General features: G+C 44.3%; 1 pseudogene; it reads left to right on the forward strand.

The window, feature by feature from the left end:
• LOC147005036 (chromatin remodeling regulator CECR2-like) overlaps positions 1 to 19,174 on the forward strand; it is a 68,738-nt pseudogene extending 49,564 nt beyond the window's left edge.
• Positions 19,175 to 19,533: the final 359 nt, after the last annotated feature.

Here is a 19,533-nt window from a genome sequence, read left to right on the forward strand (position 1 = left end):
GAGACTGCCCTACCCAGACGTCCATCCCATAATCAGCCACGAAACTCAGACACCATTGCATACACCAGCAAGATTTTCCTGAAATGACCCTGATATAGCTGTCTCCTGTGAGGCTTTCCCGTGTCTGGCAAATACAGAAATGGATGCTCACAGTCATCTAAAGGATGAAATACAGGGCCCCCAATGTAGGAGCTAGAGAAAGTACCCAAGAGCTGAAGGGGTCTGCAATCTTATAGGTGGAACAACAATATGAACTAATCAGAACCCCCAGAACTTTTGTCTCTAGATGCATATGTGGCAGAAGATGGCCTAGTTGGCCATTATTGGGAAGAGAGGCCCCTTGGTCTAGCAAACTTTATATGACCCAGTACAGGGGAAAGCCAGGGCCAAGAAGTGAGAGTGAGTGGTTAGGGGAGCTGGGTTGGGGAAGGTATAGGGGATGTTTGGGATAGCATTTGAATTGTAAATGAAAAAAATATGTAATACAAAAAGAAAATAAAAAAACTATTTTCAATAGACATTAAAAACGGAAAAAATAAAAAAGAAATGATGATAAATCCAGAAAATTACGTGGGAAAAGAAAAACCCTTACTCATGAGTTTACATGTTGATACATCTGCTCTGTAAACCAATGTGGGGAAATCTGAAAGAGCTAAAAGTAAATCTACCATATGACTCAACATTCCACTCTTTTACCTATGGTCCAATGGAATGACATCCAACTCCAGAGTAATCTGCTCAGCTATGCTCCTTGGTACAGTAGTCACAATAGATAGGGAATTTAAATCATCTAAATGTCCTTGAACTGATGAAAAGATAAGGAAAACAGGGCACATACACACAAGGCATTATTCAATTGTGAGGAAAAATGAAATCAAGAAAGTTTCAGCTAAATGCATGAACCTAAAAAATACACTGAGTGATATAAACCATACACAAGAAGAACAAACTCCACATGATGTGGATCATTTGTGATTCCTATCTCCCAATCTTTAGATGTAAGTCCATAACTTGGAGCAACCACAGAAGACATGAAAGAAAAGGAAGACCATATATGAAAAGAAGAAGCTCTAGAGAGAGCTATAGCCGGGTACAGGTGATATGAAGTAAAGAATGGAAAAAACAGAAGTGTAGTTGTTGAAGGAGGAGAAAGAACATTGTAGAAGAAGAGAGGGAACATCAATGCGAGGAGAGGCTCTTGGTCCTGTGAAGGCTCTATGCCCAAGTACAGGGGAATGCCAGGACCAGAAATGGGAGTGGGTTGGTGGGGGAGCAGGGGCAGCAGGGTAGGATTAGGGGGGGGTTGGAGAGGAAACTAGGAAAGGGGCAACATTTGAATTGTAAATAAAGAAAATATACTTGAGAAAATATAAAAAGTATACAATGTTATATTTATCTAAAATTGCATGCACACACACACACAAACACACACACACAAACACACACACACACAATGTATGTGTGTGTGTATATATATATATATATATACACACACACATACATAATTACTTGGTGTGATAATGCTTCCCTCAGGAACCATAGACTACATAAAAAAATACATATTACGAGGCATAGAAAACCTCCTTTGGGTTGATGGTTAAGGGAGCCCAAGGGACAATACAAGTAATCAACTGCTTTCACCCTGTTTTGTCTCCTAAAACTTGAAGGTAAATCCCTATTGGTGAGCACACTATACAGTTTGAGAAGAGGACTTAGGGGAAGTGAGATGGGTGTGTTCCAGAAGCCTTCTTCCTGAGAACCTTTAGAGAAGTTAAATAAACATCAACAAAGCAGAACACATAAATTACTCACACACACAAATACACATGCACAAACACACAAACACACAAACACTCACACACACACATATACTCACACACAAACAAAGTCTTGATATAGCTGAAGGAGAAAGTTTACAGGAACAAGAAAGTAGAAAAACAGGAAAAAGAAAATCCCTTCAGTTATTTTATAAATATTAAGTTACTCTGAATTCAAGAATATTAAAGGTCGGGGAAGGACTGGAGGAGCTGAAAGGGCTTGCAAGCCCTTGGGAAGAACAACAAAATCAACCAAACAGATTCCCCCAGAGCTCCCAGGGACAAAACACTAACCAAAGAGGACCCATGGTTCCAGCTGCATATGTACCAAAGGATGCCCTTATCTGACATCAATGAGAGGGGATTAATTCTTTCACACATTAACTCTCTGATTCATCTCCAGGCTGAGTCAGTTCTATTCAGTAAATACTTACACAGTCACCTGGAACAAGTACTTCCACAATATATTCTTAGATCTTCTATGGCAAAAGGGGAGCTTCAATTGTCCTTCCTAATTAGCACCAACAAAACACAGCAGTTTATAGTCAAGGACACCGCATCTATCAAAAGCTATTTCCCAGAGTGACATGGAAGGTCATTATATCTGGTGTGTGGTTATCACTGATGCTGTATTGCAAGCAAAACTGAGGCACATGACTCTGGCCTTCCTGATTTATTTTATATTCTTTTGTGATTGTTTTTATTTCCTCAGCAGCTGCACTGCAATGACTGTATATTACTCAATGTTTGGCTACAGAGCCATGGATGGATGTGTGTTACAGAGTACTTTATGTTAGGAGTAGGAGAATTCATGACAGCATGGATACAGTATGGAGGTGAATACGTCTTAAAGTGTGTGTACATGGGGTAAGCCACATGATCCACACACAAGGGACCATCGCCTTGTGGATCCCTAGGTGGCTATGACTTCACACATATACAGGAAAGGATAGCTGGGTCTGGGTTTAGTCAGAGAAGATGCAACTGACCCTAAAGAGACTGAGGTCTCTGCAAGTTTAGAGGTCTGGTGGGGTGGGTTTGGGGAACCTCATGGACGGAGGAGGGACAGGGGAGGAGGTATGGGATGTGGAAGAGACAGAGGGTAGATCTGGACTTTAAAAGAAAAATCAAAAGTAAAACAAAAGCATAAAAGTTTTATTTTTTGCCGGGAGTAATGGCGCACGCCTTTAATCCCAGCACTCGAGAGGCAGAGGCAGGTGGATTTCTGAGTTCCAGGCCAGCCTGGTCTACAAAGTGAGTTCCAGGACAGCCAGAGCTACACAGAGAAACCCTGTCTCGAAAAACCAAAACATAACAAAATTAGTGTTATTTTTCTTGTGTTTCAGACTTGCTTTTCTTTCTAAGCAGAGTAAGTTTGTCACCTTTCTGGATAGACAGAATTAATAGGAGCTAGAAAGTTGAAAGCAAAGATGGCTATTATACCAGCATGGGTTCAGCACATCACCACATCAAGGACAGGGTGAGGGAGTGGGCTGTGGAGCCAGCTGGAGAGCCACAGCCTCATGACTGGACCCTTGAGAGTACCAGGCTCCCCTGTGCCTCATTCAGTCCTCACTCACCTCACAAGGTGAGGACTTGCTCACTCTTGCTTGTAGGGAGTAGAGCATTGATCACTTTGACCACTAGGGGGAGCAGTGATGAGGGGTCAGGACTACTTCAAAGGTGTATATGGGCAGATGGTCTGTTACCCTGCCAGCTGGGTGTGGTATCAGAGAAGGAAGAGTGGGTGACCATAATCAGACTGACATTTTCTCAGCGCCATGCTCTAAGTACAGCCTTGGGCAAGTGGGTCCATCATACTGAGCTTTGGCTTCCTTATCTGTCATTGATGATAAGAATCCAGACCTCACATTGATGTTGTTTAAGTGAGATGCTTTGACAGCTGCCTAGCTATTGAAAAGAGATCAATATTATTGCTTATTACAGTGTAGACCCAGGGCCTTCCCTGGGAATAACAACAATAACGATTATGTTAGCAGCAATAGAAGTAAACGAAGGAATTATTATTAGATTTTTCCCATCTTTTCTTTCAGTCAGGTCCAAGTTTAGGAGTGCAGGGGACTGGGCCTGGAGACTGCTGTAGCTGGTTGAGATTCACAGTTGCTTAGCTAGCTCCTGTGGAGAAACAGGGAAAGCCACTTTTGGCTACTTAGGTCCAAAGCATGCATAGGTAGGATAGCCTCTACTAGTCACTTGCATGGTGGTGGCTGTCTTGGGTTGAATCTTTGTCCATTGCACTGCAGCTCAAGGCTTTTCTTAGGATTAAATCAGGGAGAACTTAGGGGGATTTGACCAAGAAGAGACTTCTATGAGATGTGTAGCAAATCCCAACTGTGACAGGCAGCTTTGTTATGAATACCTTCTTTATATACAGTACTGGAAATGCCCAAGTCACTTCTCCTTGCACAGTAGGCCATACAGCATGGTAATTCACTTTATGTTGCCTTCCTTTCTGGAGTTAAAATTCCATGTAAAGAAGAAAATAGATCCTATGACATCTGAACTCTTAAAATTGATCTGTGTGGATGGGGTTTTTTTTTGTTATTTATTGTTAATATTTTTGGTTTCTGAACCTGTTTTGTTTGCAAGAGGAGTATGTATTCTACAGGATTGTGACTGTAGCTATTCTGAATTTGGGTGCAGGGAAGCATGTTTTAATATGCCATTCTTACAGTAAACTTTTTTATAACCCAAATTAAATAACTATGTACAAATTACAGAAGCTGACAGAAAAGTCTCTTACATGTACAAATATGGATAAGAGTAGACACAGCAGGGGATAATAGGTGTGTATGCTGAGTGCTTACAGCAGCTGGCTTGCCCTAGGCCACCCAATACTCTTCCAGATTTCCCCATTACTGTTGTGCTCACCTTGTCCAGCAAGAAAATATGCAACAAGGTCAGATTCTTCTCAACAGCTTTCTTTATTTCAGGAACACCTCCATGCTACTGGGGAACTCAGGGAAACCCCTGGAGGACCGCCTATATCCACCCCAGCACTGTGGAGAGCTATGTGTCCTCCTGGGATTTGTCAGTATGTCGGACCCTTTGATGTGTAACACCCTCTCAGAGGGTTTGGCGCCAGATTCGGGCTGGAACCTGTGCAATGGCTTTGTTTAAGGCACTGGTGTACTGGAGGTCCAGGGCATCTTTTGGGCGTGCGGCTGCCTACACATTACACCCTTCACTTCACCACCTACCCTGTTCTTGTGTTAAGACTCCCACTTTGCAACAAACTTATCACACAGGGATTTTACACAGTTTGGGGAGGGCTTGGATCACAGGCAAAAAAACAGGTCATGAGGGATCTTTTTTTTTTTTTCAAGTTGAACAGTTTGCTACTATGCTTAGAACAAAAAGAAATACATTATTGTAGCTTATAGCAAAAAAATAAACAAAAAAACAAAAAAGAAAAACAGCAAAACATAAAAACAAAACCCAATCCATGCTAAAGTGGTTAGGGACAGGAAAGACGATCTCATTAACCTTGAGTGGCCAGACCCATGTAGCACTATTGCCCTGTTTCCCATGTTTAGCTGCTGCCAGGCTGTTCATACTTCCAATGCCATCCAAGACCTGTGGCTAGCCTCCAATGAGCTGGTTGCCACTCACACTTCCCCTTTACCTCTTAAGATAATAACACAAAACCCTTGTAATATGCCAGACAAATTTATTAGGGGAAATCTACAACCACAAAATGCCCATGTAAACAATGCAAAACTCAACACATACAAATACAACCTGCACACTTAGATCAGGAAAATGTACCTACATTACTCTATTTCCCATTTATGAAATCCCCAGTTACTTATGGCCCCTAGAGCCCCGTAGTCCAGCACCATCTTCCTATTCCTCCTTATTTTGTCCTTCATTCTCTCTCTCTTCTCCATCTCACTTCCCCTCTCTAAAAATCTCAGCTCTGCCTTTCTTCCCCCTGCCCAATAAGAGCCTCTAGCCTTATCTGATCAATTAAGATTTCACCTGACTGCACCTGTTTTTAGGGACTCTTGAGGGAGCAGAGCACACAAACAGCAATATTCCTTCCACCCCTTTTTGTTCACTTAAAAGGGTCTGAACACAGAAATAACAGTGGTAATATCAGAGCCGTGTATACATGCCTGGCAGTCTAGGACACTGAGTGTGGGCAGGTCAGGCACTGTACCTACAGATCTTCTGAGATTCTCCACTCAAGTGGATTTGAACCTGTTCATCTAATACAGCATATTCACTGGAAGGGCAAAAGCCAACGGCAGGAAGTGTGGGGATGCCTCACAGGTTAGAGCATCTGCTACTCACTAGAAGACCCACATGGTACCTAACAATCATCTCCAGGAATGGTTGTGATTCCATCTATGCTCTGAGGGAAATGTCCCTCAGGAGGAGCCACATACAGTATTATATTCAGTAGGAAAAACACCCATTCACATAAATGTTCAACATAAGTCTAATCAGCAACAGCAAAACAAAGCAAGTTTATGGTCAAGGACAACAGCATCTATTAAAAGCTATTTCCCAGCAAGAAATGGAAGGTCATTATGTCTGCTGTGTGGTTATCACTTGAAGAAGATGAGCTTCGCGAATGCCTTAAAGAAACAGACAGACTACTGCTCTGGTGGCAAGAAGCAAAGCTTTACTGATTTCTACAGCTTAAAAACACGGGTTATGACTTTGCCAATTAGGCCCAAACAATAACATTTTTACATAGTTGCACCAGGCAGACAATATTATCATTTTTGGAGTCATTTCCTCAGAAAGAGAACAAACTTCACAAGAAGAAACTGTTATCTGCAGACCCAAGGATATTTTCCTCTCCCGGTAAATATTAACTCTTGACTAGAAACAAGGAAAAACTCTGGCTCACAGAAAGCCATGTTTAGACATCCCTCCCTTTCAGGAGGGACGACCCCTGAACTTTCTCCCAGTTAATGGCTCTGACCTTTTCAGGCCAGAACCAAAGGGAAGCTATTGTTCGCCTCTATCACTGATGCTCTGTTGCAAGTAAACTGAGGCATATGGCTCTGGCCTTCCTGATTTATTTTGTATTCCTTTCTGAATGTGTTTATATCCTCAGCAGCTCTAGAACAATGATTGTATATTCCTCAGTATCTGGTTCACAGAATCAGGAATGAATGTGTGTGACAGAGTGCTATATGTTAGGAGTATGAGAATTCATGTCACCATGGATGCAGTATGGCAGTGATTACATCACCAAGTGTGTGTCCATGGGGTAAATAAAATTATTGATACACAAAAGTTCATCACCTTGTATACCCCTAGGTGGCTATGACTTTACTATATAGCCCTGGCTGTCTGGAACTTACAAACATCCATCTCTGGATGTGAGTTCTAGGTCTACAGCAGGGGATAGAAAACCTGAATAAGGAAGATGGTCTCAAAAGTCACGACTTGCAAATCCATTTTTTGCATAAGAAATAGAATTTTTAAAGAATAGGTTTTACAATTTCAATTAATATAGAGATAAAGGCAAAAATAAACAATGAAATACAAGAACAAGAACATATAACTTCTAAATAACATAGCAACAACTCTAAGAACAAAAAATGAAATCATCAAACAAAACTATAAAAAAAATTATTGTTCATCTTTTTTCTGCACTTTTAGCAGCACAGACCTATAGCCTGTTACTCCTCTTGGACATTTGTTAGCAGTGCAGTCACCTCCTTTCTCTGCCAAGAGGCGTTGTCTGAAGAGAAAAGGGAATAACACCCTGAATCAGCCATGGCTTCCTAGTTAGGGCCTATTCCCACTCAGGACATGTGATATAAAGAGATTCATCTGAGGAAGATTCATCTGAGGAAGATTCTGGATGCTGGAGATCAGGGTCAGCAGGGGCCTCCTGGCATGACAACTCATTTTGCAAGATGGTCTCTTCTTTAGCTGTGGCCAATCCCAGCTCTCTAGCAGTTTCTGAGACCTGGGAAAGGAAGGCAGTTACTAAGACACAGGAATGGTGGGGAAAGGCATGGCAGCTGTCAGACCTTTATCTCCCACTACCTCATCTTTACTGGACAGTCAACATTAATATGCTAACTGAAATTACTGATGTGAAATCTGCAGATAGGACCCAGAATTCACTCAAACCTCCACATAGAATTCCACCTATCTGAAGACATGCATGCAAGAATGTGACATGTTATTCACCTGTCACCCTGAGTGGACAGAAGACTAAAGCAGAGTTGAAAGGTTCACTTGCCAGTGATAATAGTGCCTCCAAAGAGGCTAATTCAGAGTCTCACAAGAGGCTAACTTCCCAGAATACTTGTGTGAAAAAAGAGCAAAGAACAGCTACATTCCATGAGGAGGGCGGCTGCTGGAAGTATGGATTAGAAAGTTGGTGGGAGGAAGCAAAGATAGATTCTATTGTGCCAATTATCAGATAGTCATAGCCTGGCCGAATTGTTTGTCCCTACCTGATGTTCTTTAGTCTCCAGGTTGTTGGTCTTCTCCTGTTCTTCTGTACCACTCAGGTTCAACTCCATCAAACATTGACGAATGACGGCCCAATCAGCCAGTACTTCCTTCTTCTCCTGCTGCAATATTGCCAAATTCTTCTTTATAAGATTCTTCTCCAGCAGGAGCCGGCTGTGCAGGTTACTGGAAACACACTCTGCTTGGTAAGTTCCTGCAGCCTCCTCCTCCCATTTCTACTTACAGGTCCCATTAACCTGACATGTACCCTGATTCCTGTGAAGACCTAATACAATCCACCAGAATACATCCATGACAGCTATACAAACAGCAAATAGCCATTTCATGGAAGAAGAAATTTGTGCTGCAGTCCAAACACCAAAAGGGTCCATGTTTTTCCAAAAGAAACAGGGATCTCCATCTACTCATGACAGCCCATGCATTGGAACAATACCAATTAGTAGGGTGCAACTACAATCAGGGTAGTCATTAGAACCAAAGGGAGGGCACTCTATCCTCATATTACACCTCACTTAGCTCTGTAAAACCCTGCCTGAGCCCCACAGGCCCAGTACAACATAATAACCTTCTGATGATCTTAATCACTTGTCTGTTTAGAGGCTCCTGAGGATGCCTGGAGAACACTGGCAGTGGTAACAGTCTCCTAGAGACCTAGGAAAACTGAGTCCAAAAATCCAAGGGACACTGATGCCTAAAAAGCATAAAGTATAGAACCAGACCTGCAGTCTCCTGACCAGAAACAAAGGAAGGCAGAAATGGCCATTTCACAAGTGTTGGCCTCCCAGACAAGTACTTACCGATAGAAATTTATCTCCTTCATGAGCTCCTGCTTGTTCTCTCGGGCCTCCATGTTCTTGTTCTCTAATTCATGTAGGAATGTCATGATCTCCTTCTCCTTTAATTTCAGTTCTTTATAGTGTCCATTTGGCCTGTGGTAGGGCCTGGCCCCAGGAAGACAGAACTCCATAAACTTAGGCTTTTAGTAACACATGAACTCAGGCTGGGTCCTGGACTACTGCAGCCATGGAAACCACACACTGCATTCTAAATGCTGGGATTTTCTTAACCTTGGGAAACTGGCTATCCTGGCCCCTGAACACCAGAAGCTAGGCATCTAGATTGAGGGTGCCCTGGCTCCCTGCGTTACTCAGTAGGTCTGAAGGGCAGACTAAGCAGTTATGTTCTCAGGGGTCTAGGCTACAGGTCTTTACCCACCAAACAGCTGTGATGGTGTTTCCCCTGTTTCCATAAAAGGGATTCTAATTCCTGGATACCTAATACTGTAGAGACAGTTATTATATATAATTCTGGAGATGAGTCCAGACATCACCACAGATTTATAATCTGCCCCAAAAATACAAAAGTACTAACACATGTGACAACATAGTCAAAGTGCAATGCTATTTAAAGTGGGGACTACCAGGCCTCAGGACCCACCTCACCTGGATACTCTTAGGTAAGTAAATCCTCAGGCCAAAACACCTACCCCTAGATTCCAAATTGTGGAGAGAAATAAAAACATACAAAACATATTCACAGGTCTGTACCTGTGCATGCACATAGACTCACAGACTTAGACCTATACACAGGATGGAGAAACAAAGAGTGAGTGAATGAAAGAGAAAGAGAGACAGAGACAAAGGGAACACAATGAGAGGTAGAGTAATGCATGCAACATTACTGCCTCAGAGTATAAGGCACACAGACAAACAGGAACAGGCATGAACTTCAGGCATTCTAATCAAGCACTGAGAAGAACCATGTGGGACCAGGCCCCTCCAGCTGCTACCTGGAGGTTCCAACACTCAGTCACCTTCGAAACAAGTAAAAACACAACTACAAACTCCCATCACCTAGCAACCTCCTGTCAAAGGCTTTCCAAATGAACCCTAGGAAATCATCACTGCCTCTATCCCTGAGTTCTTCACTCAGACTCCAAGTTCCTCTTTTCAAGTGGAGGGAGCAGAAGAGTCTATTTCCCTTCTCGCTCATGACAAAACTTCAGGTGTGGCCACTCCTCTAAGTATTTAGGGGCATGAAGTGAGGCCCAATTATGTTCTGGTGGTATAGCTTCCTAGAACCCACCCCTTTAAAAGCATAAGATGGAGGCATTGCAGACCCCGGAATGACACCACAGGTATGGAGCAACGTATACCTCTTGTTCATGGATCCCTCGGTCACATAGATCAGGCGATCTCTCAGCTCATTTGTCTCCTGGGTAGTGAGCTGGATCTCTTTGATCAGCTCGTTCTCTTCCTTCTCAAACTGCTCCTTGCTCATGACAGGTATAGGGGATGATGTCTGTCTGTGAGCCACTGTAGGTAGATGAATACAAGAATACTTGATGTGAGAATGCAAAGAGTGTGGACTTACCAAAGAGAAGGAAAAAGGCCTGTAACCTAGTGACACCACCAAGAGATTGGTCCCAGCATTAGATTTCTTCTGAGTGGATCTCAGTTCTACCATCACTCTAGAGAGATCAGGTGATGTAAGTAGCCAGATGTATCCTCATTCCCCCTTAAACGTGCTTATGAGGACCAGAGAGATGTCTTCTTCAGGGTACAACTTGGCTTCAGAGCCCTGAGCCCTGTGGTTTCACAAGTCAGACTACAAATTCACTATCACAAGTATTTGAGATCTTGGAGATGCTCAGATATCCAACCTGTTACTCTAAGCCAAGGAATTGGCTTAATAAGTCAGGCAGGGGGAGAATATGTTCATCACAATGATCAACTTCCCCCCTGAAACACAAAACATCCCAGAAATAAAAATAGAATCCCCCTCTGGGTCTATCAACTGCTTGTTCTTTGTTTACAGTATAGAAATGGCTGCCACCCACAATTGGTGATAAAGAAAGGTAAGGTAGGAACTGTCACAAACAGGAGGTCAGAGTAGTTCTGAGAACATGACATCATGGTCTGGAGCACCATTCTCTCCCTGTGACTAATGTCAGATAACTACAGGAGCTAAAAGAAGCCTTGGACTGAAGTGCAGGTATTCCCTCCCTCAAACTGGCATAGCTTAGACCTGCTGTCACTCCTGATGGTCTCATTCTGTCCCTAAGTAACACCCACAATACCCAGTGCAAGTCAAGACTTGAAGTTCATAGCCTAACAGCTTTGACCTTGCCAACTCCTGCCTTAGGGGATGGAAAAGTACTGTTCTGAAATCCTTGATGATTCAAGAATTGTGATAACCATGGAAGTTTTTTTGCTATCCAGAGTCTCCAGTTCCACATTACTAGAAAGGCCAGCTCAGGCCACCCCTACCAGGAAGCTCAACATCCACTTCCCTTTCAGGACTTACTGCTCATTCGCCAAGTCCACCTCCTTCGTCCTTCATTACTCTCAGATGGAAGGCCAGCATCCTTCCTCCCCTCTCTGGTCTCTCTCCCATCCACATTGGTTCTCTGAAAAAGTCTACCAAGTCGGGCAAGCAGGGCCATCACTGCAATGTCCAGTCTCTGACTGAGAAATCTCAGTCAGCTTGTTGTAACTACAACACTGGTGACATCACAGAGGTTGCTTAGAACTCTCCAGGAGACAATAGAATGTCCAAGAAGGGGCTGCTGATGTCATGGACTACATAAAGCCTTTGGTTCCCTGCTAATGTTCTCCCTGTACTGACAGGAAGCTGAGCTGCTCTTTCCTGGGGCATAGCCATTGAGCACATCCTCCTTCCAAAGCCAGGGTTTGCTCTAGGCTTGATTGGCCACACCTAAGTAATTCCTATGTATCTAACTCTGTGTTTCCTTTCCAAACCCTTCTCAGAAATATCTCATCCTACCTTAAATTTTCCTCAATCAGCAATAGGAGCCATTAAAACTTAGTGAGAAATCATACCAGTTTGAATATGCAGGCAAAATCTACTCCTGTCTAATCATATACAGGTGCATGAAATCTCATCCATGCTGAGCCTTCAGGGCTGGTTGCAGTGTGGGTCTGTGTTAGGGACCACACTCATGAAGCCTTGTGTTTAGCATTTGAAATTTGCCTCAAGATCCCTTAGGAGGGAGACATGCAGTCATCATGCTTCTGACAACATTCTAGAGATCTTTTGGCAAAGGAAACTGAAATATGGAGCCACCAATGTGTGACCATCAGATTGTGTGGGGGCTTTTCTCATTGCACCAATCTCACCGATCAGTATTGCTTATAGCCCTCTGTGTGCTAGACCATGAGTTTCTGTATGAAATAAATAATATATTCAACAGAGGTGCAGATGTGCAGGCAGAAAGTATAGGGTAATACTATAGACATAGGTTCGTTGACTGGGCAAGGTCCTAGCATCTTGTATTTGGGTTCATGTTTGGCCCCACAAACCACACAAAACCCAATTTCCGTCAAACATGAATGATTCATTAAATGCAGACCCTAAAGTTGATTGATCAGAACCATTGCTCAGGATTTGTGCCGGAGCCATAGCTCAAAAAATCTATCTTTGTTAACTTATAAAGACAGAAAACAAAAACCCAAAAACCAAACCAACCAAACAAACAAAAACAAATGAAAAAACAAAATTAGTTCATTCAAAGTTAGGGAAGTATCCAGTGCTCTGTTCAGATCAGGCCATTTTAGATATAACTGCATATTGACCCTTAATTTGAGGGGTCCCATGGAATGGTTTATGTACCATTGTAAAATTAACAAACCTCATACAGAACACAACAGAATGTGGACACCATGACTTTGCTGAGTCAAGTTGTTTTCTCTGTTGATGATTGGCTGTCATATGACAGCAACTATCTGAAATAGGGGGCAGACATAGAAATCAATGACTTTTGCTATACTGTGCTGTACATGCCTTAGCATTAGATTATCCAGGTCTCTCACAATGACTAGTTATGTTTCCACAGTACTTGGAGGCCCCACTTGGAAGCTCAAATATAGGAAAGTGGAAGCAGAATTGTCTGAGCTCAAGGTTAACTTGGTCCACATGGGGTATTTGAGACCCTGTTTCAGAAAACAACACTGAATCACACGCTACATCAAAGGCCTCTCTTACCAAGTCTTTTCTATTATAAAGAACTTACCATTCTCTCCCTTCCAGTCTTTCTTTCTGGGAAGATGGAGAAGTGAGAATGATCTTTCCATTCTAAGGACTATGTTCTCTGTTTCCCTTAGCCCACATTAGGAAAAAATGAAAGTGAGTATCATCATCTGAACAACTGATTAATATCCACTGCTGGTAGCGTGATACGGTGCTGATGACAATCTTAGCTTCCTTTAGTGTTGCTGACCCAGCAGGAAGTATTAAGTGCTGAGGCCAAAGCTCAGAGAATCTTTCAAGGGGCTAGACAGAAGCCATCAGAGACTCTCCACATCCTTGTCCTGAGATGAAATCCAGGAACACAATGTGAACTTGGTGGCCAATTTACCATACATCAAACTTCTACCTCCACCTTTCTATGTTCAGTACAGGAAAGTGTGCATGCACCTCCATGCCAGATTGATCTTGATATATGTCCCAGGGCGCAGACTTTTTAGAGAGTTGGTTGTAGTCAAGCAATTGGTGCCCTCAGTAAGATGTGAAGACTATCAATAATAAGTGACCACACTGTATTTGTTTAAACATTAGTTAAAAATTGAGCATAACTGAGGAATTGGACACCAGCTCTGCGTCCTGGTCTTTTTGTGCCTATACCTTGCTCAAAAGGAAGGTGGGAGGACAACTTGGGTTCCTCTGCATGGATAGAGTGAGGTGAAATCGGCACCGACCAGTCTGAGCAACAGTGCTGAAGCCCTTTATTTCAAGTAAAACACACATTCTCTGTCCTCCTTGAAAGTGCTCCTGTTGAGGCCATGGACCTTGTATAAACATGCTAACATCATGCAGACATCTTTCCTAATGATACAAAGTTCTCTCTGGTAAGGTGTGCCCCCTTACCATATCTGTAGGAAATTTGTTACAAGGCAGCCGTCAGTCTATTTCATGCTGTTGCTGTAATATGCTTCCAAGTAGTGATGGTTTGTATACTCTTGTACCAGAGAGTGGCACCATTTGGATGGGTAGCATTGTTGGAATAGGTGTGACCTGTTTGCAGTAGGCATGTCACTGTGTGTGTGGGCTTAATACTCTCATCCTAGGTGCCTGGAAATGGGTCTTTTACTAGCAGCCTTTGGGTGAAGATGTGGAACTCTCAGCTCTGCTCTTGCCATGCCTGTGTGAATGCTGTCATGCTTGATGATAATTGACTGAGCGTCTGAACGTGTAAGCCCGCCCCAATGAAATGTTTTTATAAGTCTTGCCCTAGTCATAGTGTCTGTTCCCAGCAGTAAAACCATAACTAAGTCAGATGTTGGGACAGCCATTGAGGGAGGGGGCAAGCATGTGGCTGCTTGAGCGAGTTTGCAAGCTACTCCCCCAGTGCACTACCCCTGTCCTGGCCCGCCTCTGCTTGAGCTCTTGCTAAGCTGAGGGAGCTGCCATTTGCTGAGTGAGAGGCGCTGCCCCATGGCCAGAGTTGGAGCTAGCAAGCAAGATTGAAGCAAGCAAGAGTGAGTGAGTAATCACAGCAGGGAGATGTGCCCAGAGGAAGGCTGCATGGCCATGCTGGGCATGCTCTGCTCCTGGTGGGAAGTCCCAGCCATCGCACAATTCTGCTTGTTCTTTCACAAGGCGTTATGCCTGCTCAACTTCGAGATCGAGGAGTTAGAGGCAGCTCTTCACAGAGATGACTTGGTATTTATCAGTGATCTGATTGCCTGCCTGCTTCAAGGCTGCTATTAGCGAAGAGGTATCACGTCTCAGACATTCCACAGCTACTTGGAAGATATTGTTAACTAAGGTTGTGAGCTTGAAGAAGGAAAGCCCAATCCTCTGAGAGATCCCAGTTTTCAAACCTTCCTCTGCGTACATGAGTAGAGATCCTGCATCTCCTCTGTGATTACCCGCTTGTTGCAGATGATGTCTTTGATCTTCTCAAGGGTCTGGATGCAGACAGTCTCCGAGTTGAACCTCTAGGTGAAGACAATTCAGGTGCACTGTACTGGTACTTCTATGGGACACAAATGTACAAAGAAGACTTAGTACATGGAAGGTCCAATGGAGAACTCTCCTTGAGCAGGGAAAGTGAAAGGCAAAAAAAAAAAAAAAATGTCTCAAATGTTCCTGGAAAATCAGACAAAAGAAGAGGAAGGCCTGCAAAACGAAAAAAAAACTACAGGAGGAGATTATATCCAGTGAAAAGCAGGAAGAAAACTCCTTGACATCTGACCTACACAAAAGAAATGGATCCGGAGGGGCAGGCCAAGGTACTTGGTGGATCCTGTGTCTAACAGAAGAATGGAGACAGGTTACTGAGAGCTTCCTGAGAGCTGACCTCTCTCCAAGAGCAGCAACTCTACAAGCTCCTTAGCAGGACTTCCTGCCTGAAATCTGCAACATGATTGCTCACAAGGGAAATCGTCCACAGGGCACAAAGCCAGAGCTGCAACACAGGTTTATATCTGTCCACCTGCCCATCCAATTCATCAAGCTAGAGGAAACTCCCATGCTCACCAAGATAGAAAAACAGAAGCACAGGTGGGAGGAGGAGGAACGACCGATCTTTCTTGCAGTGCAGAAGAAGGAGCAAGATCAGATGTTAAAGGAGGAGAGAAGGCAGGAAAAGGAGGAAAAAGGTCAAGGCAGTGGAAGTCTGGGCTAAGAGGAGAAAGCTCAGGGAAGAATGAGCATGGCTATTGGCTAAAGGCAAAGAGCTACCCCCAGAACTTTCCCATTTGGATCTGAATTCTCCTATGAGGGAATGGAAGAAGACCAAGGACCTCTTTGAATTGGATGATGATTTCACAGCCATGTAAAAGTTCTAGATGTGGCGAAGGCTCACAAGGATTCCTGGCCCTTCTTGGAACCTGTGGAATAATCTTATGCCCCCAACTATTACCAGATTATTAAGACCCCATGGATATTTCAAGCATGGAGAAGAAATTAAATGGAGGTTCATATTTTACCAAGGAGCAATTTGTAAATGTCACGAAGACCATGTTAAAAAATTGCCGAAAATACAATGGTGACAGTAATGAATATACCAAGATGTCTGACAATTTAGAGCAGTGTTTCCATCGGGCCATGACAAAACACTTTCCTGGTGAAGATGGAGACACAGATGAAGAATTTTGGATCAAAGAGGATGAAAAATGCTAAAAAAGAAGGAGTCAGTCTGGTAGAAATAGTGGAAGCCATGTTTGGACTCTCTCAAGAAACACAAAAGTGTACAGCAGGAAACAGCCACCAGTAAAGAATGGGGGAAAATCATTGCCCGCAGCACACTGAGCTGCCTCCTCAGGGGACAATCAGAGCAGCAGTTCCATACAACTCCCTCCAGAGGTCGGCACATCAAATGGACAAGGCTTTTCTTGCCCACTGCATTGTGGTAGGGTGCCTAGCCACGCATCCCTTTTAAACCAGATGAAGCCAGCAGCACCAGGAATGTTTGGCTCTCTTCAAGGATCAGAATCCATCAACTTACATGGCTCCTCTCGAATTCCAGAGGTGCCCCCAGAGGAGCCCTTGCAACACCCAACCTTTGCTATACAGTCTCCAGTTGGAATTAGCAACCATTGGCGATCCCTGCTCAGTGCTTCAGACCTTTCCAATATGGTGTCACATGTCCCATCCTTACAGCTTGGGCAGATGAATTGTCCCAGTCAAGTTGGAAACATGTATCCACCAGCTCCATTCCAGGCAGGATTTATTCCTTCTAGGCATGGTGGGACTCCAGCCCGACCCCCAGACTTTCCTGAAAGGTCTGAAATTCCTCCTGGTCATATTTATCATTCATACAAGTATCTAAATCGAGGACACCCTACTGTTTGGAATGGGAACCATGGTCCTGTAAACCCTGGATGTTTGGGGCCAGTTGAGAAGCCCCACCTGGGTCCAGGACCCTCTCACCACCCTCATACCATTGGTCATGTGATGGATGGCCGAGTGATGAGACAACCTATCCCACCAAACCAGTGGACTAAACAGTCAAGCTTTCTACCTCATGGTGTTCCTTCCTCAGGGTATATGCAGCCACCCTGTAAGTCTGATTGACATGGTTTGCAGACACCTCCAACTCCAGCACCAAGTCCTGGATTCAGAGGGCCCTCCCAGATGCCCCGGGGGGCACAAGTAGGGGAATCCATGATGGACAGCCCTGAAATGATTGCCATGAAGCAGCTCCCCTCCGGAGTCTTTCCCCCAGGTATGCCTTACCACCCCCCTCTAGCGCACTCCTCCCCAATAACTGGTCCCTCTCCAAAGGTAGCTCATTCGTCATCAGTATGTGTGTCAGAGCCCTAGAATGCATTGGACAACCCTGGGAGTACACAGGAGATGACTGAAACACAAGAGCCTGAGGAAGACCCAGAGCCTTTGCCTGGACATGAAGAGAAAGCAGCAAGCATTTGTTCTTCAGAGGGGGTATACCTCAAACAACTACTTCACCCTGCACCTCCCTTGCAAGCCAGCGGTACCAGGCAAAGCTCACCACAAGAAAGGGAAACAGAGGACCTCCGACTCAATAGTGATGCTTCAGACTCTGCAGACACTTCTAACACATCAAAGAACAAGAACACCTGGCCTTTGGACAATAGCTACAGCAGCCCAGCTGTGCAAGGCTGTTTGAGAGTCTTCTCCATAGTGGCAGAGATGGGGAATCTACCTGAAAATGAGGTCCTTGGTGAAGCATCTCCCTGTAGTTCAGAGGGGAAGGGCCTTGATGGTAGTGATCCAGAAAAGCCAATCTGCCCCAGGGGTAAAACATTGCAAGAAGCCATGCTATGCATAGGACCGAATGCTACTACATCTCTTTGCACAGATCCCGGTTGGATGGCAGGCAAGGTGAACCAGTTTTCTCCCTTATACATGCCTGGCATAGAATACTCTAACTCAGCTACACAGTACTCTATGAGTCCAAGTTTGCAAGGCTTGGGCTCTATGATGGGAGGAAAGTCCTCAGGATCACAGCCTCAGTCCTTTCCTCCCAGGGCGTTCCAGGATAATGGTCCCCAACCTGGACTCTTTCCTAGGTACCATCCTCAGCAAGGAATGAGATATACCTACCAGCCTTCTTCTCTGCCTTCCTACCACCCCTATCAGAGGACTCCTCATTATACATGTCCACAGGGCTTTTCTGATTGGCAGAGATCTCTCCCTTCCCAGAGAAGCCCAAGTGGACCCCCAGGGAGTCACCCTCCATGCTCCCTCTTCCCAGAGAAGAATGTCCTGTCTAGTCTGCAAGGTTGTGAGACACTAAATTCTGCCTTAACTCCTCCAACTCAAATGGATGCAGTGACTGCTAAGGTTGTTCCTCCTGATGGACACAATTCTGGTCCAGAAGAAGAAAAGATTGATGAATCTGTGGAGAGGCCAGAGAGTCCCCAAATATTCTAGATCTCGACAACCATGGTGCAGCTCCCAAGTGGCAGAACTCACTGTCAACCAGTGTCTATCTTTATGGAACTCCACCACCATCTCTGAGTTCAGGAATGACTTTTGGTTCATCTGCTTTCCCACCCCACAGTGTGATGCTGCAGACAGGGTCTCCATACACTCCTCAGTGATCAGCCAGTCATTTTCACCCCAGGGCATACCCATCCTCTGTGCCTGCCCATCCACATCCCCACCCAGTAGCCAGCCAACCCAATGGCCTCTCTCCAGAGCGTTCCCTCAACTTCTGTCACAAAGAGGGCCTAGGTCACTTTCAGGCTTCGATGATGGAGTAGACTGGCACTTGAAGCAGATTAAGAGGCACATTTCAAGAAGTACACAGACCAACGGGATTTCAAATGCATCCAGTCCAGTCACAGTCCTTATTCCAAAAGACCTGGGCTCCTGTGGAGTCACCAGAACAGTTGCTGACTCGTAAAATCCCAATACTTCCTTTGGATCAGAGCTAGTCTAGGGAGGACCTAAGCCCTAAGGAAATGGACGGCTGCTTGTGGAGACCATAAGTCAGGCCTGGCGGATTTGGAGGAATGAATGCTGTACATCTCTGTCCTGTCTTCCGGTTACACCTCTTCACTGTAAATCAAGCCTTCCTCAGAGCTGAACAGTATAAGCCTTAGGGTCACACTCTTTAGATGAATGGCTGGCCTGTAGCTGGGATCATCTGCACAGCTGACAAACTTACCCACAGCAATATACCTGGAGTTCTTGCTGGCTTCTCCAAATCCCAAGACTCTTGTCCAGGGAAAATCAATTTAAACTTGGGTGGAGTGTACATGTAATGCTGGAGTGGTGCCTTTAAACTTTCATG

This window comes from Mus caroli, unplaced genomic scaffold, assembly GCF_978045245.1.
Source record: "Mus caroli unplaced genomic scaffold, Mus_caroli_1 scaffold_4, whole genome shotgun sequence".
Classification (NCBI taxonomy): Eukaryota; Metazoa; Chordata; class Mammalia; order Rodentia; family Muridae; genus Mus; species Mus caroli.